We start from the raw sequence: 27,116 nt of genomic DNA on the forward strand, positions 1-27,116 counted from the left end.
GTAGATTAGAACATATCTGAAGCACCCGGCTAACTTCAATGTAAAGGTTTACCTTTGAAGCAAAATTTAAGTATGTATTGTCAAAATCTAAATGGTCTGTTGCAGAAATGCTCTTAATAGAAGTTATGTGGTGCACAAGAACCTTAAGGCTATCACCATGACTAAGGTCATACCAAGAGGTAAAAGGTCTAATTATGTAAGACTTTCTTAGAAATCCAGAGTATTTACTTTTGTAACTTCACCATGCTTTTAAAAATCACATTGTACACACATTAAACGGTATGACGATTTTAGAGAAAAACAAATGTCTTAATTAATGGTTATAAGCGAAAAAAAATAAATAACAGCATTGGTTGTCAATAATTTATGTGCGTGTAAACGCGGTATATGAGGGTACTCACAGGGTCAGTTATATGTCTTGTTAACTTTTAATTTTAATATTTCAACAATTTAATCATATATTAACGATATGGTATTTTAGTGTGGTATATCTTTCTATCTTAACTCTTTGTACTACACGCACAGCGGAGAATATTATACCTTCTGAGTTCTTGTAACCTACTATCAAGTTTATATACCGTCGCTTGCAATCTTCTGGAATTCACAAATGTCTGGAATTTGGGTACATATACTAAGCTAAAGATATTGTCTTGAGAACAATTTTTAATTCTTAGAGAGGTTTAAATTCTTAAAGAGCCATCGAACCTTATGTGGGTTACGTCCGTTTATTAACTCTCCTTTATTGATTGTCACATAAGTTCATAGATGATCGTGAATATATGTTGCATCAACGGAACTTATATCGCAAAGATTATCATTCAGACACTCTTTCAAATATATAATTTTTCTTATGATAAATGCATTTTTAGCCATTTGCTACAACTATCATTTTTTAGGAGTGGAGTGTTCCAAAAGTTTACGCCATTTGGCATGGAACTGTAGTGCGTTCAGTCCTTTGATCCTCCCATGGCATTCAAGATCTAACGTTCATAATGTCGAGGACAAATCGTGATCATTGTTATCAGTTACACTAAATGTAGCACATTTTATATCTTACATTCACGTCAGCGCAGTCACTCTTCAGTTTGTGCCTCGTTCGAATAGCACGTAAGTTGGAGATTCTTTGTAAAAATTCTATATTATTTTCATATAATGATATATATGCGTGTGCAAAATCATTAACGATGACAATGTTTGTGAATTCTTTTTTATTGTGTCTTTACTTCGCTGTTTTCATTTTGATCATCAATTTATTTCCTAACTAATTGCTTTACCATTCAGAATGAAAGTTTTTACAACATTGGTTGCGATCTGGTCAATCTACATCTTCCAGCAATACGGTATATATATTATTGCAGTTGATACTAGATGCAACTTTCTTTACTGCGAGTACATAATTAAAAAAATACATAATCTAAATATTATGAAGCCGTTCTTGTGTTTCTTAAATGTTTGTTTTTATGACATTTTTTCATTGCTCAAATCTTATCTTTGCACAGTTGAAGCGCTGATATGTCTGCAGTGCGACTTTGTGGAGCAGCCTCGATACTGTAAAACGGTCATCTCATGTCCGGATGATGATGTAAATAGTATATAACATTGTTTATGTATTTTATTTGTTATCCCCTTCTTTAAGCTGGATGTGTGTTTGAGGAAATACATAAGCCGCCAGTCCGCCTTGCATTCAGTCCTTTAATTAGTGAGTATGTTTGTAACACTTAAGTGAAACCAACAAATACTCTATACCATTTGGCGGATTGTTTTATAAAACTTGCCTAACATAGTAGTGTTTAAGAAGATTTGTATAAGGCAAAAGTTACTCATGCTTGAAAAGGTCAAATTCACGCTTGAATGTCAAAACATTGAGTCTCCATTTTTGTATCCGGCCCAAAACAAGTCAATCCTTTAATATTTTTTATGAATTCTGTATTGCATATTAATGTAATTAAAACAAATTTAATGTAAATAATTCATGAGTCGGTCGTTCCAACTCTATGTTAGGGTCACACTTGAGTGTCAATGATATGAGACTCAATTGTCACTCTGTTCAGCTATGTTTATAAGGCATGAGTCAGTCGCATTGGAACAAGGTGAATGTCAAAGTGGAAGGTCGAAATGAAGACCTTTAAATTTTGCATGTTTATCCCGAACGTTACTCACACCTTTACGACATGGAGGAAATTAGCCGAATGCTTGAGTCATGCCGACATGAGATCAAAGTCAAATTTGAGGATCAAGGTTTTGAATCCCCATGTTCGTCTGCATTCCATATCTACCATTTTTTTATTTTTTATAAAACTTCGGAAACGTCATGTGGTTATTTAGGCGATTAGCAAAACGCGTGAATCAATTAGCCCGGCTCTAGCCCAATGACACATTTAATAGGTTAATAGTTTGATTCTCTTTTTTATATTAGCTCCACATTTAATAAAGCAATTAATGAATTTTCCTAATTAAGTCATGTCCTTCAATAGATGAAAAAAGGCATTAACCGATTACGTTTGAAGATCAAAAGAATCATCTCGGCCCAGATGTATCACTAACTCACACGCGTAAAAACAAATATACAAAAAACAATTTAATGAAAATTGAAAAAAAAACAAGACAAGAGCTTGAATTCGTCTTAATTTACCTTGTATAACATTTTCAAGGTTATATTTGGTTTTTAGTGTAGATTTAAAAATATTACTGTCGTTAATTGTGTTTGGTATAATCTACGGGGATACGTGGTCACGAGCTGTATTTCTTTAGTAAATACATAATAACATATTTTAATGCATATTTTCCAATTGATGCTTAAATGAATTACTATATTTTTTAGATAGTTTTCAATTATATGAAGCAGGCATATATAAAATCATATTTCTGCGTACTTGGCTTCACATAGTTTCTATTATATCGAATTGTCAGTACCTATAACTGTAAAAAGAAATCTTAGAGATACGATCTTTTAAATATTGTATAGTATAATAAACCGTTTATTGATGGAATATTTACTAGCACATTATATTTGTATTTTAACAGAAATGTATTAAATATTTGTTTAAGCCTTCATAATTATATAGTTACTATTTTCTACAACTCCACTTTTTTGTTCTTTGTTGTACATCTGTGCATTGTAGCCGGGCATGAAAAACGTGAATACATTCAGAAGGTTCGACAGATTTCTTTGGACATTTTTATTGACCTTTGAAATGAATTTAACTATTATGCGCAAGTTATCGTTTTAATTTAAAAGCCTTTTGAAGAAAGAACGTCGGATCACAATACTAAAGCACTAAAACCTATGCTGAATAATCTCGGAAATCAAGAAGTAGGTTAGCCCTACCTCGGCATACTTATTTAACATCGTTCATTGTGAAGTAACGAATTTCTCATTCCAACATGACATATTCAATGACGAATATTCTAAAAACTGTGGCAAAAAACGTATGTGTAATTTGCCAATGGTAAATTGTAGTGTCCAACGTAGAAACTATTTGCAACATAGTTTTTGCATTTCATTTTCAGTCATGCTTTGTTGAGAAGCAGGCAAATGCCTTTAGTGAAATAGGCTACAACCTTGGATGTCTCGCTAAACGTGTATGTGTGAATTAATATTAGCTAGTTAAATATTGCAAAACATACTATGTTTACAATAATTCTTTTACATTTAAGTTATCACTGTTCATTATATTGTTGTTTTCTGCGATATTATGATATTACATAGACTTTAAGCGTTTTTTATACGTAATTGCTTTCGATAAAATTATAAAGACATTGCATGGGATAATGTTTGTGAGATGATACATAATACAAGTTTTGAATTTGAATAACAGTCCTGCAGGAATTCAGTTTTGAGTTCGAGTCATTGTACCCAGTGTTGTGACAAGGATCTGTGTAACAATGCGGGATGCGGTGAACAAGGTAGTGTTGGGTTCCAAACCAATGTGCTCGAATGAAATAATTACAAGTATATAATGCTAGACGTAACACAATGGTGCATGTCAACTACGCACATGTTTCTACACCTATAAGTCAAACTATTAAACTGAGATAATATACATTATTTAAAGGATTAAATATGTAAAGTAGGTAATAAGAAACTATTGCACACGTATAACAATACGGATCGAGAGAAATACTCTAATAAACCATGTTATTACCAAACACGTAACACAAATCATGGCTTTATACAATACATAATAAATAAAACTTCATTTGTTTTATTCAGGATATCCTTATCAACGTGGCCCCGTGTGTTATAGCTGTGATAACCCGTCACGTGAAGGCCGTTGCCATAGTATTGACGTTTGTCGGGAAGGAGAGGTACGTTAAGACAGGCAAAGGAATAATAAGGGACAATCGATTATTTGATATTCTCTTCATTAGGTTTTTATTTGAGAGCATGTGGCTTTTTTATTCTCATTTCATTCTATGGTAAAACACAATTTTACTCTTGTTAAAAAACAACTAATTCAGCAGAAAGTACTAAATGCAACATGAAATTTACTACCCTTATATATATATATAAAGAAGTTAAATAAATAACCCCAATATACCTGTCCTTGAATTTACTATTTGTGTGTGTGTGGGGGGTGGGGGGGGGGGGTGGCGGGTCAGGAATACATTTTTTTATCTTATTTTTTCTGGTTCACAAGAAAAAACTTTTTTGGTTCAAAAGAAATTGACCATTGACTCATAAGCAGAATATTTTTTTTTGGAAAACATATATGGCCGTTTACAGTTATATTTTTATATAGATGTATGCCTTTTTCCGCTTTGCGCATTTCTGTCTTCTTGTAAGTAAAACACAAACATCTCTTATTTAATGTGTCATAAACATGTATTTTGTAAGTTCATTCTATCTTTATAAAAACGTACATTAATATAGGTTTGCAGTCTTAATGGTGAGGACACGTTTGGAACGATATTATTTACATCCGGTTGCATGCCAAAAGACGTACGTATTATAGGCAAATTATTTATATATTCATGTTTTTTATTATAGTTTACTAATTAACCGATATGTACGTTTATTTTCAATACCAGTCAAATGCTGACCACTTATTTGAAACTGGAGCTATGATAACAAGAAAAAATAAGAATGAATAACGTGCTTTAAATTGCATAATAAATTTAATACCCATATTGGGGGTTTCCAAAAGTGCTTAAATGATCATATATGTAAATATGTTTTATATATGTACCTTCAGTAAATGTTTGAGAAAGATTTTTAAAATGGTGAATTCACTTTAAAACAACTGAACTGCAAACACATAAATAATTCAGCACTGTGTAACCCACTCTGGTGGCGACCTCATTGTTGGAAGGCGCAGCGACGTGACATCCACACTAACATGGTCGCGCGGTCTTCATGACTGTTTCCACTGTTGTGATGCTGATCTGTGTAATACAAATTGCCAAACTAAAGGTACTAATATGTTTAGCAAACTTGAGCAAGAATTGCTCATGGTGAGCATTTGTAGAGAGTGTGCATCAGGCGTCTAAAGTCGTACCGTATGCATTGTGTCTTGCGGTTTCCGTCATTAACAATAGGCTTCCGAACAATCTCATCCCATACCGTTTGGTACATTTTGACGAATCTTCACATGTATTGCCATTGGATTGTTAAAATAGTTCCGAGCGTTTTTTTATCTAGGACATCAGAGCTAAACACATATTTGATAAAGTGGATAATTAAGAACATTCCTAAAATGCACTTGTTTTATATGTTTTATGTAAACTTTTTAATATGTTCTCTTCAACGTTTGTTAAAATCATGACTCTGAAGTAAAATGTGGCCAAGGCTCTTGATCAATAATTTATATAGACTTATATATAGTAAAGCATCTATTTAAATTTGCTTAAACAATACAACCGAGAAATTATGCCTTTATATATATTATACTTTACAACGTTCGTTCAAATCACGTCTCATGGGTGGAAATAATTTTGGCCTTGGAGGTAACTTGTTTTTGTTATAGATATAGGACGAAATTATAAAAATGGTCCCCTCTGAAAATGACAGGCGTATTTGTCTGTATTTGAAATGTAACATTGTTTAATGGCCCCCTATTAAGTTTGTTAACTATTGTCCCTGTTGCCAAAGTTGGCCCTATCTGGGTGATGTTGTTTTCCTTATATGTAAATTGTCAAAAAATCAAACTATTAACTATACGGTAACCTTATATTTGATCTCTCGCATAAAGTAGTGGTCATGTAAAAACATGTAAATGCACATTGTATCTCAACCGGCTGCATCAGATGAAATCCGATGATAATAATGAATCGATTCACGATTCACGCTTTGAAATAAATTGAATCTGAGCGTACTTTCCTGTTTTTCGTTAAATAAGTTTGAGTATTATGGTCATGCAACAAAGCATTAATAATCCATTACAATCTTACATTTAATTTCAAATCTGTTTGCTTAGTTGTGTGCGTTGATTCTTCATTTTAGATTAAAATGATTATAATGGCATATATAAATGGATAACACACAACATTATATTCGCATTCTGCATCTTAAATGAAAGTGTCCATATTATTTATTGTCTTTTATTCACGGCGAACAGTCAATTACTTAACAAAAATTATCTGATTTCAGTGGTGATTGTACTCCTCGGACAATTGGTGAACTCGAATGTAATTGACTCCTGTTTATATTATGTTAATTTTTCTTTGCTTCTAATACACGAGCCCAACATTTTAACTTCTGCATTGTCTGCATGAAATGTATGCAAATTAGCCCTTTAACGAAAACAAACATCTATTAAGATAAGATAAGATAAGATAATCTATTAGTGACACAAGTGATGATATTTGCAAACATATCGTTTTTGCCATTTTTTGTAAATAGAGTTCCGGCATTTTGAAGTTTTAGCTATTTTGAGCTTACACGCAATGAAGTAAAGCATTTTATGAATAATAATGTAGCAATAGTCAAATATATTATTTGAAATAAATATTGAATGATTCTTAATACATGTTTCCGCGATGAAAGGATCGTTTTCAACATATGTATTTGTAAATTTACTACTGCATTGTTATGGAATATTTACTTCACGTGTTATGAGCACAGCCATGGATTGATTTGAATTTAAAATCCAAATTATCAACTATCTATCAAGTGGCTCATACACCATATATCCCTCTCTCACTAACGCAACGATGCAGGTGAACTATACGCCATATAATTTGTTAATATTAGTTACTGTTTTAAGTGTTCATGCGTTTGGATAATAACAAGAGACGTTTAAACAGACATGTGTCATAGAAGAATTCAGAGTTATGCTTTAAATTGTGTAAGTTATTTAATTCACATGGGGCACATATATTTTTTAATTAATTTTTTCCATTTGTGAATCGATTGTTAACGTAACGTGGTTGAACTGTTTCTACCGAAAATGGTATCTATTGAGAGACATGCATATATTTATTTGAAATTTTATTTAATTCGTCCAGCCTATTGCAATTAAAAATAATGTGTTGCAATGATCGAGGTTTGTGAAGATAACACATTTAGGTATTATAAGTAATATGCATGATTGTTTTTTTTCGGGTAATGTACTGAAGTATGCAATATGAGGGTTCAGAAAATCAGCTTATAGACAAATACCAAATAATGTGCACATATAACTTACTGTTTTAGTGGACGGACAGTACACACAAGGCTGTTTCTGGAACCAATATAAAAAAGAAATATTGTTATATAAATGTTTTTGATTAATTTATTCACTGTTATTAATTGAGCACATAAATATTCAATAAACTGATGAACACTATGGACAACGCAAGTATGATATAGTTAAATGTGAGTCAAACTATTTAGAAAGTTAGAAATCGGAGGTATTAATTTAGAATTGTTCAACACAATTTCAAGTTCAATTAAAATAGCAAGTATTGATGGTACTATTTAATGTACGCGATGACAAAAGATTATGAAGTCTAGCTATTACAACAAAAAATAGTCCCTGTACGTTATGAAGTCTTATATGAGGTCATCCGGCAAACATAATTTACTGTTTCAAGTGGACGGAAAGTGGGGTTCATGGACTGCGTGGTCCTTGTGTACATCTCTCTGTTACCTGACACGGACTCGAGCATGCGACAATCCCGCTCCGCTACATAACGGAAGAGATTGTGCAGGCCTAACGATGCAAACACACGACTGTTACACAGACCAATGTCAACGTAATGATATACTTAGTTTGTTTTAATCTGTAAACTGATGACAACATATTTATCCAATATGACAACAATGACTATAGTAAATATAATGTCCAAAGTAACAACTGTATAGGGTTATATAAAGTAAAGAATGCTATGTTGTAATATAATAATTAACAATATAATCAGATTTATCACTGGTTTACATTGGAGCTGCTTTTTTTTTAGCGAAAGATTGCTCCGAGCTACTAAGCAGTGGTGCTGCTCGTCGTAGTGGTGTGTACAACATCACCACACCTGTCACTCAAATGAAAATACAGGTTTACTGTGACATGGAGACGGAAGGAGGAGGATGGACGGTAGTATCAGTTTAATAATAAATACAATATAACCAATCCGCAAACTCAGACAAAGATACAGGTGCAATGTGATATTGACACAGATTGAATAGGGTGACTGGTATTATCAGTTTCATTATTAATACAAAATCAACAAAACACTCATCAGATATTCAGTTGTATAATAAATCAAAAATCCCAACTTCAATCACATAAAGATGGAGGTGTAATGTGAGATTGAGACATGTGAAGACGGTCGTTAAACAACGGTGGTTGATTGTCTGTTCTATTGTGTGTTCAACTCCTCTTTCACTGCTTGGTGGATCCTACTTCAACATTTGCAGTGTGATAACGTTAATGTGCAAATTAGAATATATAGCCCCGATATTATGGCGTTGTTGACGTCCATCTAATGAATAAATATTGCTTTAATTTAAACAAGAGGGCAAAGCTGGCCCTAGTTCGCTCACCTGAGAGGAGTCGGTTCATTCAATCTTTACTAAACGTCATACTTGACCTAGATATTGTCAAGACAAACAACCTGGTCAAGTTTCATCATTATTAAACCAAAACTCTGGCATATGGAGTGTTTTTGTTTTTGTAAGATTTGACTTGGTGACCTATATTTTGAGTTGACCCCCCTTACCAAACATCAAACTTTGCTTACAAAAATAAATATTATGACCAAGATTCATAAAATCTGAAACAAAATTGTGACCTCTAGAGTGTTTACAAGCATTTTGTATAATATAATGAAAATTTGGACAATCTAAGGGCAATAATTATAGCATTAATTATATGATATATATATAACCAATCTTTTCACCAAGTTTCATGATGATTGGGCAACAAATGTGACTTCTATAGTGTTCACAAGCTTTTTTTTACAATGTATAAATATAAGAAAACTGCCCCCCGCCGGCAGCCATGTTATTGAACTGACCGAAACCATTTTTGAACTCAACTCTCATATCAAGGAAACAAATCTTCTGACCGAATTTCATGAAAATTGGGCCAAAAATGTGACTTCTAGAGTGTTCACATGTTTTCACTATATACATTTAGAGAAAAATGCCCCGCCCACTGGCGGCCATGTTTTTTCACCGAGCTAGACCATTTTCAAACTCATCCGAGATATCAATGAAACAAATGTTTTGACAAACTGTCATGATGATTGGGCAAAATTTGTGACTTCTAGAGTGTTTACAAGGTTTCTCTATAGCCAAATAAGGAAAACTGCCCCCCCCCGGCAGCCATGTAATTCAATTGACCGGAACCATTTTCGAACTCAACTCTAATATCAAGAAAACTAATGTTCTGACCAAATTTCATGAAATTCGGGCCACAAATGTGACTTCTAGAGTCTTCACATATTTTCACTATATACATATAGAGACAAATGCCCCGCCCACTGGCGGCCATGTTTTTTCACCGACCTGGACCATTTTCAAACTCGTCCGAGATATCAATAAAACTAATGTTTTGACCAATTTTCATGATGATTGGGCAAAAATGTAACTTCTAAAGTGTTTACAAGGTTTCTCTATAGCCAAATAACGAAAACTTCAACTGACCGGAACCATTTTTGAACTCAACTCTCATATCAACGAAACAAATGTTCTGACCAAATTTCATGAAAATTGTGCCAAAAATGTGACTTCTAAAGTGTTCACATGATTTCACTATATACATATAGAGAAAATGCCCCGCCCACTGGCGGCCATGTTTTTTTCACCGATCCGGACCATTTTCAAACTCATCCGAGATATCAATAAAACCAATGTTTTGACAAACTTTCATGCCGATTGGGCAAAAATTGTGACTTCTAGAGTGTTTACAAGGTTTCTCTTAAGCCAAATAAGGAAAACTGCCCCGCCCTCTAACGGCCATGTTTTTCAACGGACCGAAACCATTTTTAAACTCAACCAACATATCATTAAGACAAACATTTTGACAAAGTTACATGAAGATTGGGCACGAAATGTGACTTCTACCGTGTTTACAAGTTTGTTTTTTTTTTGACCTAGTGACCTAGTTTTTGACCAGGCACGACCCAGTTTCGAACTCCACCGAGATTTAATTGGGATAAAGCTTCTGACCAAGTTTCATTTAGATCGGACAATAAATGTGGCCTCTGGAGTGTTTACGAACACATGTGGACGGACGGACGGACGACGGACAAAGACCGGTCACAAAGCTCACCTTAGCAATCAAGTGAGCTAAAAATGAATAACTTAAATGTGTAAATGATCATAAGAAAGGACTTGACTGCAAGAGTATTTTACTAAATTATAGCCATTTATCTTTTTGTTCACTGTAAAATATATGGTGGGTTTGTCCATACATGTGTTGTGGGGGCATTAGTGTATGTGATATGTTTCTAGTTTTACTTGCGTTTTGCTTTTAGAGGGATAACACTTTCAAAAACAAACATGCATACCAGCATGTACAGCTGCATACCTGTGTATTGTGTTTAAAGTTACATTATAGCCATGCTGTGAAAAAACAATGTTATTGTGTGCATGTGTGTGTGCATCCGGAATCTACTTAACAATTCATCATGCAATATGTAACTTACAACAAGTAATCGACATGACCAGATGCAATATCGTGCGGACGAGCCCTAGCTCATAAGTCAGCGTAAAACGTTCGAGGTTTTAAGGTCACATTAAGAGGTAAAATATCATTTTTTAGCAAAAACCAGCAGGTAAAAAATATAGTTTTTTTTAATAAATTAGCTTGTTCAGATTTAAACTCCCATATAGAGTATTCAATTATAAACTGGTCTTAAATAATTATCGTTTCACATATATTCACGATATTACGACGACTTGTCGCATGTACAATTCGTCTCCCTAGCTCAAATTTAAAGCACACTTTCATAGGTCAAAAGATAATGTTGGTATGATAAGCTTATCTGTTAAATAACTTCATCATCCATTATGAATTGACCACAAAGGTTAACCATAAGGCGACGGCGCCTCGCGTTTATAACCGACTAATAACCTAAAACAAAAGCTTTTACTCGGAGGTCTAAGATGATATTTGAGAATAATACAGCATGTCCGGTTTGTAAGCTCAATATACCATGCCATTGTGTCGAGCACGCCCTTGACAAGTTCAATAAACAAGCTCGATGTACAAGTTCAGATGGCCGAATGTATGTGCATGTCTGCATTTATACAATAGAAATAACACTCGTTAATAGGTAAATAAAAAATATGATTCTTTCAAAATAGAGCAAAAAGTATTAACTTATTTTAGTGATCTTGTAATTATTGAAAATTATACCAATAATGATAATTTTGCGATATCATATATGTAACAACATGCATTTAAATACCATAATATCTTACCAAAGTCGTTTTAGGTTACCGATCTTTTCATAATGAATTATTATAACGAATATATCTATATTTTCTTAAGACTTAACTTGAATATTGTGTGATCATGGTAAACTAACGACAATTCACGTGTATATGTTAAATGGTTCAACTTTCTGATATTCCATTAAGGCGAAAATAACATTGTCATTACACGATCTTTAAAGAAACAAACATTAAACTGTTCAAGGATGTACGAATTAATAATAAAACGCAAGTGGACATAAACACTTGTTTTAATTTTTTTATATTCAATTGAAGAAATAAAACCCTCACATGTTTTTGCATGAACATGTGCAATCTTTGCCATGAAAATATGGTTTAATTGAAGGCGTGATCGAAGAAACATGCTGTATTCATTTTACATGTTTATTCTATTTTAGTATATGGTTCTCAGTTCTCAATTTCGATGTTTTTAGATCTTTCAAAGGCGGTTCAATGGGAGTGAGGATTTTTATCGGAACTTCAGTGACTATGAAAACGGCTTTGGATCTGTTCATGCAGAACATTGGCTCGGTAATATTACATTCCATTTGTGTTATTTAGCACTAGGTTTATTAAGCATTTTATGAGCACGACGCTCATATTAGTGCTTGATTGTGTTCGCAAGTCTCAATGAAACTACTACTGAGTTTCCAGAAATTAACTTTGAATGCATAATCTTGCTGTTAAAAGTACTTGCTATTTTGAAAGCCTTGATTAAGTTTCCTGATGCTTATTGAACACAGGAATCTAGTTAATTACTCCACTTATCACAGTTTCGAACTTGACATACTGTAACGCTAAACAATCTGTACAAGTTTAATTAATATTGAGAAAATGAAATGTGGCCCCTACAGTGGTAAAAGCTAAAAGTCGACATCAAACACCGCACGACGTAAGATAACTTACGTCAATCACATAATAGGTCTCTCTGAGAAATTTGTTATCAAGTAGGTTCAAAGCTTTTAGTGAATGGAAAACTATGCAATGTGGCATAGCACACGTTTGTCATCGAATCATCCCTAAATATTTAATTATCGACAATCTTAGATTGTTCAGATACAGATCGACCATTAAAATGGGGTGAAAGAGGTACCATTATTTTGAAAATGTAAATAATTTTATATATACAAAAAGGAAATATACAATATTAAAATCCGGACCGGGCAGCCCAGTTGGTAAAGCGCTGGACTGCAAATCCGATGATCGCGGGTTTGATTCCTATCCCGGACATAACTTGTATGAGGATTGGTCATGAAATCCTTTCTAAGGTCATTCTCTCCCTACTTCCGAGTCAAGTAGTTCAGTTGTCGGTAATTATTATAGGAATATGCATTAAGTAATATATCACCAGCTAATCCAGGATAGTGTGAGTTGGTAAACTTTCCAGCGTTGTATGACTGAAGTTCTTTTGGAAAAGGCGAAAAATCCAACAGACAAACACAAAGGGGGGAAAGCTGCTTTTCTAGTATTTGGCAAAACGTTTACCCGATCGTATCATGAAGTAAAGATCTAGCGTAAATGTGTTTGAAGAAGTTATCAAACTAACCAAGAAAAATGTATGTAAATATGTGAACAAATGACAATATCTTACGAAAATGACTACATCTAAACATTTGGGTTTGTCGATAAAGCCATTGAATCGACGAACTGACGATTCACTACTGACTAACTAAAATAGGGTTTCATTAAAAGATATTATCAAAATAATTTCTTCAATTATTCACAAACTTTATTAATTATAGAGTGAGTGTACTCTTTCTGTTTAAATTTCCAGGTCTTAAATACGTTTACGAGATAACATCACAAGGATCTTATCAACTCCGAGTGGACATTTTGCGTTCAAACGGAAGCAGGGGATACGATGTGTATGGTGAATTCAGTCTGCAACCCGGAACTAACTACACTCTGAACATTGGGTCGCGTTTACGGTCAAATAATGGTAATATATTTGCAAGTTATTTTGCGTTATTTACTTAGCTCATTTTTGTCCTTTTTTTTATCCAATCAAATGTCTGGAAAAAGTGAGATAGCTTAAGCTGGTTACTGTCCATTTTGACAAGAGCGTACTGAACTAAATGAAACAAATTGACAGTATCTTGGAAATCCGTCCGCTAAAGGTTTAAATGTTTGCCACTTTAAAATCTTTAAATGTCGAGTTTAGTTTAATCTCGAAAACATATATGTATAGACCACCGGGAAATCAACGTTATTCCTTCTATAGTTGCAAACGTATTTATAGGGGTATACTAAAATGACACGAAAACAGTTCACACAGAATGAACGCTTGTAAGTTAGGCAGTGATTTTTATAGCTTATTTTCTTTTTTTATCTAAAGGTAACAAGTTTTCGGTTTTGCAACGATTTAAATGACACTTCCTCGGGTAATTTAGTATCGTTTAACCTCTTGCACAATAGGCACTGTGTACAAAACAATGCTCCAAGTGCATGGCGCATACTTCTCATCCATACAGTTGTCATGTCTTTCTTTAAGGATTACACAAAATGCCTGGCCAATCATGGTGGTATTAAAAATACCAAGTCTGAATATCACTCGGTTCAGACATTAACTACGTTATGTAAAAAAGCTGTACTTTATTTTACTGCAACCATGCCATTTAAATCAAAATTAGATAATAACGCTTTTTTGTACGGGTAATAAAGCTTTATTTACTGACGGAGTGTCTTTGTTTTAATTGGCGTATGTCAAAAAGTCAAAGAGTGTAGTATTTAAATATGTGTAAACCAAATGTTTTATTAATAGAGCTTTATGTCGGAAATATATATAGCGCCGGATGTATTAAAGGTCATATCATAATTATTAGAAGCGCACACTGATTCTAAATACTTAAATTATTATTAAGCGAAGAAACTGCACTTTTAACACATTGATTTGATTTTAGCGTGCATATGTAATCATGCACATTATTGACACAATAATTCATAAGATAAATTAATAATAACTGATATTTTTGCGTGTTTAATTTTTTGTTTTATATTGCAGTTGATACCAGCTACTCATTTTCTGATGTTGATGGTGGTTCACCAGCCGGCAATGCCTTCAGTACATATGATCATGCCGTTACTGGATCTAATTGCTCAGGGCAGTACAAAGCAGGCTGGTGGTTCAATAGATGTTTTGATTACATCAATCTAAACAGCCTTTACCGACCAGGACAAAGTGCTACCGATTGTATGGCATATGACTCTCGGTTCTGCCTTGCTGCCAGCACAATAATGTTTAAACGTGTGTGATAAAAACGGTGTCATAGATAACATATGTAGAATATTCATTTACACAATCATAAGCAACCGATTTAATGTGGACAAAAACGATAACCAGCATACGTTTAAAACTAATGTTATTGTTATGTTTGGCACTCTCACGAGCTTGTTGTTTCTTCATGGACTGCAGAAAAATAAAGGACCGACATATACAAATGTCTTCGTTTACGTCATTTAATGACAAAGAATATTTGCACTAGACCGGTATTATTTTCAGTTGAGTTTTCAACAATGCAGCCGAGTGGTGAAGGGCATTTAGTCACGCCATTGTGATGTTGACAGATGCTGGAAATCACTAATGGTTAATAAATAATAAATGATAAATAATAAATTAAGGACTGACACATAGAAATGTCTTCGTGCACGTCTTTTTATGTCAAATTATCTTGAACAGATGTACACGATCGGTAATCAGTCTGTGTGTCTGTGTGTTTTTGTTTGTCTGTGTGTTTGTGTGTGTGTGTGTCTGTCTGTCCGTCCGTCGGTTGGTCGGCCGGTCGGTCGGTCGGCCGGCCGGCCGGTCGGTCGGTCGGTCGGTCGGTCGGTCGGTCGGTCGGTCGGTCGGTCGGTCGGTCTGTCTGTCTGTCTGTCTGTCTGTCTGTCTGTCTGTCTGTCTGTCTGTCTGTCTGTCTGTCTGTCTGTCTGTCTGTCTGTGTCTGTCTGTCTGTCTGTCTGTCTGTCTGTCTGTCTGTCTGTCTGTCTGTCTGTCTGTCTGTCTGTCTGTCTGTCTGTCTGTCTGTCTGTCTGTCTGTCTGTCTGTCTGTCTGTCTGTCTGTCTGTCTGTCTGTCTGTCTGTCTGTCTGTCTGTCTGTCCGTCCGTCCGTCCGTCCGTCCGTCCGTCCGTCCGTCTGTCTGTCTGTCTCTATGTCTGTCCTTCTGTTTGTCTGTCTGTACGCCCGTCCGACCGTCCGTCCGTCCGTCTGTCTGACTCTCTGTCCTTATTACTTAAGTTGTACAAACATTTTTGTTTTCTGCTTGTTTTTCTTTCTATGAAACGATAATGAACAGCTGTTCAGGCAACGGCATATTTAGATCAATATTATATTTCCCCGTATGTAATTAGTCTCATCTGCGAGTAAAAATAACATACCAACATATGTGTCTTGCCGTAATAAACAAGCCTACATATAATTTAATATGGTAGCCTTATACGACAAAGTATGGAGGACCTTTCATTCCAACAATACATCTTTTTTCATAATGGGGATATTCCACTATGACACGATTCCCTACGATTTGTCCCGATTTCCAATATTTTGAGGTCGGGGACATCCGTAGCTCAATCGGCGAAGGTCCAAGCTCTTTCGTAGCTAGTCGTGGGTCGGTCGAAAGTGATTCCTGCAACTAATGAGCTCCCGAAAAATCGTGGCCAGAATTTAAACGTGTTTAAAATTTGGCCAGGGCCTCCAAGACTAAATTTAATCGCAGTTGACTCGTAACAGCGTCGTAGTGCGTTCTTGTGCGTCGTAATGGAATCGTAGGTAATTCGTGACTCAATCGGGAAAGCGGTGACGTGATCTGTCTACGAATCAGCTACGATTTTGTCTCTCACGAGTTCACCCCGAGTGAGTTGCGAGCCCGCTAAGATTCTCGCGATTCAGGTACAATATACGATTTTCGGAGAATGTGAATGGTATATAAACAAAGCTTCTCGTTTTTTAAGTCATTCAGTTGTTAGGGCTTTGTATGAATATTAGGTAATTTGTTTATATTCAAAAATGGCAAGAAAAGGCACGGGCAGGGGGGAGATAAGTAAGACTACAATCGAAGAAGAAAGCACAGAAAGTCCTCCGAATGGAGCAACTCCGCCTCTTATGGATTTTGAACATGTACACAGAAGAAGGAAGGTCACAGTGGAAAGAATTATCAATACCAATAGATGTTGGTGCTTAATTCATGGGTGCGTTCGGTGAGGTTCTAGCTTAGTCGTGACCGATCTGCATCGTTCGTAGTACAGTCGCAGTAGATTCTTACACATCGTAGCGAAGTCGCGACCCTATTCGCAAGATTTCAACCGAACCCCACGATTTGTCGCAACTCAATCGTACCGGTGTCGTAACTTAATCGTATACTGTCACGAGTCTTCCCGATTCAATAAATGTGATAAATCGTAGCAAATCGTGGGCTTGTTTTCATATTGGAATAATGCCATTATGGTAACATGTCTTTAATTAGCAAATCTTCAACGCAATTATCACTCTTTTCCCGTCGGTTATGACTGATTTTACTGACGCCCCAAAGTCTTATCGTTATGGTTGGAGTATTGCTATGTCGCAAGCAATATTTTCAAAGCTATTGTTTCTCAGATGTTTCGTATTAGTACTTTGTTACGTATTGAAGGTATGAAATAGTGATATAATTGATAGAAGGGCGTGTTTTAAAGCCGTGTCTAAATAGCTTAATTATATTTTTTATACTATTGCAATACAACATATGATAAACACATACACAGAAACGACTAATCTGACCACACAAGATATTTAGCAAAATATTATCGGCCTTGAAAATTAAGAATTAAATTGTATGGCTTACGTAAAGTAAAAAGGAGCACTATGATCGGTAACATGATTTCACGGATCCCATATGGTGTATACGTGTCATTAGTATTTCAAATACACTATTCATTCTATGAAAAGGAAAAACAATAAACAACTATACACGTTGCACTTATTAAGAGACTATATTTACGTAATATTTAACATGCAGAAATATTTTGAACAATATTTTCAAAATTAAACAGCATTTACTTGAGATTTTTCGAGAAAGATGCCATCATATGCAATTCTTATTAAAATGCAACCACATAAATTATATCAATGCTTACAACATTATCAAGCATGTTACATTACATATTCAAAACATGTATTCTATGTGTTATACTATGTTAACTTATCGTGTTATATAACGCATAGGTTATAATACATGAATATGTACAATGTTATCGCGCGCTTTACATGGAGAGCACCTATTTAATGCACGACTTCCGAGTCGATAAGAACGACATCTACTAGTTGTACAAAATTATCGAAAACAACGATGTATATAGGCTCAATCAATTGTTCTATTACTATTTTGCCGTACATAAGACATTGAAAAACAAGAGCAAAATACCACTGAGCGACACTCGTATGATCATTACGCATTGAGCGCCATTATCGTTTTGAGTCCCTCTATCAGCATCGTCATTATCATTGGTTCCACGTATATATCGGTAATTTAAAATACTTGTTTTTTAGATATCGGCGCGAATTACATTCTGATTATAACTTAAAATGAGGTAAATTATGCTTTAAGAGTGCATACACGATATCCTTTATTTATTTTAGCTGCTTAATTGAAAGTTGTGAAATTTATACATAGAAATATGCAGATATATTATTGGTTTATGTCCAACAATTGTAGTATGTTTGCATATCCTAACTTTGGAATAATCACGCCCTACGATTGGTGATTGTTGTCGCCGCTGAATAAATTGTCACAATAAATGTAAGTGAATTTAGCAAGCTTCACAATTAATCCCTTGGCGGATCGAACTCTCGACCAGGGTGTCAAAAATGTTTTATCCTGACCTGCTAATTAAGAAACAGAATGTTAAATTTTATTAGGTGGACATGTGTATACAAAATGACTCAACCAACAGCGTCCAAAATATACATTTATTTGAACTTTGGAATATTTACACTCCTGCTTTTTCTATGTATGCCATGTGTTTACCATACTAATATATCCGCAATGTTATTTGCAGATTTTGGTGGGGATTAGTCGAGTTGTATGAAATGATTGACACAGAGAATAATTTGTATGTACGAATTCCATTGTTTATTTAGGTTTGCTTCGTTGAAAGAAAAATTAATGCGTTTGGGGATGAAGGCTATGCCCTTGGATGTGTGAGAGTAAAATGTAGGTATCGCAAGACAACAATTACATTTAAGTCTATTTGCATACTTTTTTGCGCTTGAATTGTTTGTTTTATTCACACTCGGTATTGTCTGTGCATGTGTTCTTCGTATTAAATACAAGACTTGTGTCTATTGTAACTTTTCATGAAATATATTATAAGGCCAGGGTCAGTTTAATGAGTACGCGCTCTAGTTAAAAAATACAGACAGCATGGCGTCTTCATGAGTTTGTTATGTCTTTAAAATTGCACAATCAAACGACTGTCTGATCAAATTTCAAACACATAACAACATCGGAAATACATCTCAAGTATCATATTTGGGTCACACATTTCCATTTCTTTCATAAAGCATTATATAGAACAATGCGACTGAGGAAAGATGAATTGTGTTAACCTAGGAAACACAAGAATCGTAAAGCTGAAGTTTCATAACGTTTATGTTTGAGCACTTCAACAATTAAGTGTTGTTTGTATGGAGTACTTTGTTAACTCGTCGCTGTTCATTATGTCCAGTCTCTCGAGATTACTTCAGCTACAGAATTACTTTGTAAGGTGTCATGAAAACCTGTTACTCCCCATTTATAAATAACTGCATCTTATAAGTAGCTTGCTCGTCTGCAGATGCAGCAGTGGTTTCGATATGCTTGAGTTTTCGTAATCATATGATGAAAGCCATTTACACTTATATCTAATAGAATTCTTATCCTACGGTTCAACATCGATAGTGAAGGCCAATTGAATAAACGAGAGTGTACCGATTATTTCAGTATAATTTCGTAAAAACCGTGTCCATCCTATTAACTGACGATGTCCCTTCTTTAAATGTTATCCATAATTATAGAAATAAAATTCATGTCTGAATACAATGTTCTCACTGGCGTCGCACTGAAGTGCGGCGACTAGTATGTAATACGTTTTTTTTCGCTTATGGGAGGAGAAGTTATTTTACGGATCAATGTTTATATTTTTGTTGTCAGAATATCTTGCATAGTAGTGATTTTTTGTGTAAATTAGTGTAAATAAGTTCCTTTTTTGCCTATTACATTTACTACAAAATTTTTGCCAATAATGCAAAGCTAATTCTTTTAATTAATAACTGATCACAGGGATTGGGCAATAATAAAATATCACAGGGTCTGGGCAAATTAGCGAACCGGTGAAACTTTCTGGTTTTGTATAAAAACAAAACATAATCAAAATATATTTATTATGTGTTTATTCTAACAATAGCACAGATTTTATGGATTTATCGAAATCGTTCGACTGCCACCCCCATGACCTTCTTATCATGAAACTTGGATGTTATGGGGTATCTGACCAAGCCCTACTTCTTCTCTCTAACTACTTGTCAAATAGGAAACAGTGTGTCAAACTTGGATCCAACATGAGTTCTTTCAAAGATATTTATAAAGGGGTGCCCCAATGCTCTATTTTAGGGCCGGTTATGTTCAACATTTTTATTTATGATATTTTTGATTATGTACATAAATGTGACCTTTATAATTATGCAGACGACAACACTTTATCCTGCAGTGATGCAAATATATATAATGTTATTGAATCTTTGGAGTCTGATAGTCAATCACTTATAAACTGGTTCTCGGACAACCACATGCAAGCCAATCCTGACAAATTTCAGACAATTGCCATTGGTAAAAAGACAAAAGATCAAAATATTAACTTTAATTTGAATGGCAGTACAATCCCATGTGATGAATCTGTGAAACTTTTGGGGGTCACTTTTGACTTTAAACTTAAATTTGATAAACACATATCCAGTATCTGTAAGAAGGCATCAAGGCAGCTTAACGTACTCAAAAGAATAGGAAAAAATCTATGTAAACTAGGAAAATTAAATATATATTACTCTTTCATTCTTTCAAATTTCAACTACTGCCCACTTACTTGGCATTTCTGTGGGGAAGTATTTACTAAAAAACTTCAGAAAATTCAGGAAAGAGAATTAAGGTTTATATATGATGACTACAATTCAGATAATGAAACTCTCTTAACTAAATCTAAATTACCTAATTTAAAACTAAGAATAATTAGAACAATGACACTAGAAATTCATAAAATTATTCATAAACAAGGACCAACTTATTTACATGACTTAGTTACTCTTAAATCCCATTCTTTCAATTTTAGGTATAAAAATGTAGCTACCATACCACAGGTAAGAACTACTAGTTATGGCAGCAACTCTTTTCGTTCCTATGCACCTAAACTCTGGAACTCCCTCCCTCAACATCTGAGAGAGAAGGTTAACTACGACCGCTTTAAAAGTCTGATTGGGTCATGGGACGGGGAGAGTTGCTCATGTACTTTTTGCCAATAAATCTCTGTTGTCTCTTTCTAGTCCTGAACTTCTTGTGATCCATGTCGTGCATGTACATTGTATTTATTATGTATTTATTTTGCTTACACTCATGCAGTTGCTAGTCATAGCATGAGTTATGTCATTAGTTCAAAATCCTTTTGTTTTTGCATGGCATTATTCCTTATTGCGTATAATTTGCTATATATGTCAAACTATGTTGCCTTTTTGTGACATGTATGATGTGATGTTGTTTCTTTATGGTGTGAAATCTGCTTTTGCTTTGCATGGCATTATCCTTATTGCGTATACTTTGCTATATGTTTACAAACTATGTTGCCTCTCCTGAACTTCTTGTGATCCATGTCGTGCATGTACATTGTATTTATTATGTATTTATTTTGCTAACACTCCTGCAGTTGCTAGCCATAGCATGAGTTATGTCATTAGTTCAAAATCCTTTTGTTTTTGCATGGCATTATTCCTTATTGCGTATAATTTGCTATATATGTCAAACTATGTTGCCTTCTTGTGACATGTATGATGTGATGTTGTTTCTTTATGGTGTGAAATCTGCTTTTGCTTTGCATAGCATTATCCTTATTGCGTATACTTTGCTATATGTTTACAAACTATGGTGCCTCTTTGTGACATGTATGATGTGATGTTGTTTTTATTGCGTGAAAGCTGCTGATCAGTTCCCTTCAAATCTGATTTGAGGTGATAAGTTCTTTAAACCTATTTTAAGTGTCGCACTTTTGTGTCTTTTTTTCTATGTCAGTTTTTTACCCTCTCTCCTTTTATGGCAGTTTTTAGACCCTGGGTCAAGGGTCAAGATCAGCAGCTTTAACACAGCTCTTAAATAAGCTAATTTATTACCCCCTTTAAGTTTTTTTAGAATATTTCTTTTATGTATGCTTCTCACTGTGATTCTACAACGTGCTTTTATCAATTAACTTATTATTTGCATGTCCATGTAATTTCTTAACTTTGTGTTCATATGCTTATTTGTTATATTGTTATGTTTGTAATCTGTCGGTCAAAAGCTATTCATAGCTTATGTTATAATTTTTGTATACTATACCGACAATAAATAAATATTGATTTGATTTGATTTGACAGACTTTTGCTGTTCGAGTTTTGGTTAACGCGTATTTTCTTCATTTTTACAAGACGGCAGCGATTACACGGTTTATTGCTTTATTGATAACTATTACACTACAGTCACTTATTAATATCTTAGTTAAAAGGTGATTTTTCAACCGGTTCCGTAGTGTAGTGGTTACACGCTCGCTTCACATGTGAGAGGCCCAAGGTTCGAGCCCCAGTAGAATCAAATTATTGTATTTGTGTTCTCTGTTAACTTTTTGTTTTGATGTAGACATTTTAGTTTTAAATTAATATGCTGTTTTATTGTAACCATTTTTTGTTTTTAATATGCCCATGAAATATATGTGTGAGAGGGTGGGGGGTTCGTAAACACATTAAAACTTTTACAGTGTTTTCATATCAATGAGTACTCAACCCCTATCGTAAATGAGCAACGTAAGAATAAGTTCAGAATCATCTCCCCTTACAGTTGAGAAAAACATGAAATTACGCTTACAAGATGAAGCAGATTTTTTAAAACCTACACAGTTCTGTTCCATTAATGAAAACTGCACACGGATGCCAGTAAAAAAAGGAAACCAATGTAAATGAAATGAACTATGAAACAGTTGGGGGTTACAACACCAAATCATAGATAATGGTTATTTGGGGGTTATAGCACACAATCATAGATAATGGTTACACAGTATCTTTTTCTATTTTGTTTAAAATAATCGGCCAATATATTAATATTTACAGTAGAAAAAAATCGTTCCATGTAACTTGATTGAGTGCCTTTTACACTTAAATTCCCGACGCCGTTTGCATCAATACTTATCTTGTATTAAACTATTTACTCATACGGAAATTTGTATTACCATCGTATATATAGGTATGCAGAATAATTACATCAACTTCTTCGACGAGTCAGTGCTCACAATGTTGTAATAGAAACCTATGTTACCACGAGGGTTGTGGCAAATCAGGTAGGTCGTGCAATTTATATTACAAAAAATATTTATAATTTTTGTGTGAAATTATTTATAACGTATCCGTTGAAGGTAAAAAAACAATAATGAAAAATAGCTCCATTGGTAAATATCAATTGAATCCGGGAACTCAAAATGTTTTAATGCCAACACTCTATCACGTCAATATGATTTACTCATTTGAAAAGGCAGCATTAATCTAATTTATACGTATTAAAATCCGTTGGTCGTAGTAGATGTTTAGTGAGTGCATCGGGTGTTTTATAATACCGACATCGCCCTTTAAAGATCTTAAGTTGTGTTACGGGTTATACTGCGACATACGTTAAGCGTCCCATTCCATAGACGATCATTGCGCTTTAAATACAAGTTGTGAAGCACATAGTAGATTTCATCACGATCCTCATGCAAACGGGCGTGTCAGTTAGTTAGTATTGAGCGCTGTCAGTGTGCTACCAGTAGACCGAGGACACGCTCTGCACATACCATACTAGAACACACTCTGTGCACTTTTCATAGGCTATCCTGATTCTCGTGGACCCGTATGTAACAACTGTATAGAAGCAGTATCCGACGGCAGGTGTCACCACATCGACTTATGTCGACGCGGCGAAGTAATATCAAATCGACACTGTTTTGAAGGATTTAAAGATTTTTAAGAAACGATCGTGTTAAGCAACTTCGTAAATACTTAAAATTATATCGAAAAAATGTATATTTGAAAATTTAAAAACGAAAATGAAACATTTTATTAACTGATTGTTTTATTTCGGAATGGGTACATACTTTGTCAGTATATACACAAATACTTATACGTACTATGTCAGCGTAAATGTCTCAATGTTATCAAGATCGTTTCCGTATTTAGACGTTTTTCGATGAGAAGTGCCTTACTAAATTTACTAAAGATGCCAATTGTTGGCCGTTGTATGCCAAATTGTTAACAGGTGTGTAGTGTCGCTCTTAAAGGCATGTTTGGAACAACAGTGTTTGCATCGAAATGCTTGCTGCAAGAGGTTTAAACGATATTCGTGTTTCACATCATCATTTTATAAATCAGTTTTATTTGTATTATCTCATATTGCTGCGAAGTACTATTATTTTTAATAGGGGATATGATATAGTGCCACACAATTGAAACATTAATCAAACACATTTAAAAAAAAATATATCCATGATATCAAAAGTTTTTATTGTTTAGACTCTGGAATCATAGACTGTGTATAATGTGCAACTTAAAAGCGTTATGAGGGCCTTGCAGTGTATGTAAGGTCAATATTATATATAACGTCCAAAGTAAACTTGCTTCAAAAAGGAAAGAGGTATCTCTTATCAATAATAAGAAAACATTTGCACTTACATAGCAATACGTTTGCAGATTTGAGGAACGCGTCAAGGTCCTAACCTAGACATTATAGGAAAGCGGGGCTACAAATCGAGCTCAAATGTTCGATCATTTGACGTTCACGACTGCTTTCAGTGCTGCACTGGAAACCTTTGTAACAAGAACTGCCATAACAGCGGTAACATACCTCATGCACGTTGAGTAACATTACACAAACATATAAGCTGTTTCATAAAACAAGTATATACTCTAATATAATATGATCTAAAATTTGCACGGGCACCAGGATCACACACATGCTTTAAAGCACGAATCAATAGGTAATTTGATGCGTATTTGTACAAATTCATTTGCTTTTGTTAATGAATTAAAATTGTATAAGGCACATATTTTATAAAGTTAACATAAATATATATATAAGTACTGTAAACTGGCGAGGGATGGAGGAAGGTGAACGATATGCAATCTATTAAATGTTTAATTCCATATGACGTTGTGATTAATTACTTGTTTAAACCGAAAAAGGTGTTTGTTGTTCATGTTTCAAAGATTCCAGTTTAAATTGAGAGATATTCAAATATGTTTTGATATGATTTATGTTAGATATTTCAAAGACGTTTCAACGGAAGTGTTGATCTTTACAGAAACTTAAGTGACTATGAAAATGGATTCGGCCATACAGCTGGTGAATATTTGCTAGGCGAAGTTTATAAGTATATACACTACACACTGTAACTAAAAGAACCAACATAAACACGTTTTAATAGTTAGTATGATTGAAAACGTCTTAATACTAGTATGTCGTGAGAACTTCTAAGTATATTATATTATTTATTTATTTAATATAAATAATACCTTTTAAAATAAGCTGATTGGTGCTTTCATTGAATGCTAACCTGGTCGTCGATTGGCCAATAAAGACTTGCACTTGCGCTTGTTTAAAGGGGCCTTTTCACGTTTTGGCAAATTGACAAAATTAAACAAACGAGTTTAAGATTCAAATTATCGTTGTAGTTATGATATTTATGAGTTAACAGTAAAACTAAACATTAACCATGCTCTAAAATATCCATTATATGCATCTTTTTAACGATTTTAAAAACATGAAAAATATCAAGCGTTGCAACGCGAAAAGATTTTATAATTTGGAGATTTCTGTTGTTGTCGTTATATTTAGTGATACTACGAGGATTGCTCATATAAAGTATAAAATACATCAGTCAATTGTAAGAGCATGCGAGTGGTGTAAGCGATAGACTTTTACTCCAGGGGTCAATGGTTCGAGCCCAGTTGAGGGTTACTTTTTTTCTTTCTTTGATTTTATTCTTGTTTTTTTTTTTAATGGAGCTTCTAAGATCCAATGTTTACATTTATCAATATTAAGCATTTAATGACAAACGGTGAAAAGGTCCCTTTTAGATGTTTACTAAAAAATGCTACAAGGTAAAAATTCAGAACTCATCGGTTGTTTATTTGATTTGAAAGTGATTTACCTTGTCAGCGAGGTTACTTTGAAGTTATTATCACTTGTATCCTTTTTTCAAAGCATTTATAGAACAGATAATTGAAGCTTCATTTTAGAATTTATTGCTTGTTTATTTGATTTGAAAGTGATCTGCCATGTCATCGAGGTTACTTTGAAGTTATTATCACTCTAATCCTTTTTTTCAAATCATTAATAGAAAAGATAATTTAAAGTGATATTATGGGCATCTAAAAGTATATAGGTGTCTATCGCAACAGTTGTTTATTTTTGGTGTTTTCACTTCATATACACTTATATTTGTTAATGCAGCATCAACATACTAAAAAAATCCCGGAAGAAGAAAAATAATCCATTTGAATATCTACCGTACTTTCGTTTTGACAACTGACGACAGAAATGATTCGATGTACGATGTGCGTCTAAATGTTCATGCAGATTCGTTCATACGACACAAAGACACAATTTTGTTTTACGGATCATTTCGGCTTAGAGGACTGGGTAAGTCATGTAAAATACCGAAAATAATATATATATTTATAATTAACTGGTTGCAAGATGAGTTGTAGATAATTGGTCAGTTACCACATTTTAACTAATTGTTTTAACATGTTAATTCTTTTCAGCTCAATTCAACAGTGAAAAATGCCCATAATATCACTTTAAGCTTCATTTTAGGGCTTAATGCATATGCATTAATTGTCATCCAAGTACCAGAGACTCTCTTTCAACAAAAAACAACATACAATCAGAATCCTTGATTAGCTTGTGTGCATGGCACAGGCTAATCAGTGTGCACAGGCTAATCTGGAACACCACTTATTTGACATGCATTAAGCCCCGTTATCCCTGA

The 27,116-nt window shown here is 34.2% G+C and overlaps 2 protein-coding genes across 20 annotated transcripts in view; one reads left to right on the plus strand and one right to left on the minus strand.

Moving 5' to 3' along the window:
- LOC127845053 (sodium- and chloride-dependent glycine transporter 1-like) overlaps positions 1 to 27,116 on the minus strand; it is a 177,689-nt gene that overhangs the window by 107,685 nt on the left and 42,888 nt on the right. The gene's annotated exons all lie outside the window — the stretch shown is intronic.
- Positions 1,098 to 27,116, plus strand: part of LOC127845052 (semaphorin-5B-like) — a 95,407-nt gene continuing 69,388 nt past the window's right edge. The window contains exon 1 of the mRNA XM_052375676.1: positions 1,098 to 1,107. The gene's annotated coding sequence lies outside the window, so the exon portion shown is untranslated. The remainder of the gene's footprint in view (positions 1,108 to 27,116) is intronic.

The sequence above is a fragment of the Dreissena polymorpha genome, chromosome 9 (assembly GCF_020536995.1).
Source record: "Dreissena polymorpha isolate Duluth1 chromosome 9, UMN_Dpol_1.0, whole genome shotgun sequence".
Classification (NCBI taxonomy): domain Eukaryota; kingdom Metazoa; phylum Mollusca; class Bivalvia; order Myida; family Dreissenidae; genus Dreissena; species Dreissena polymorpha.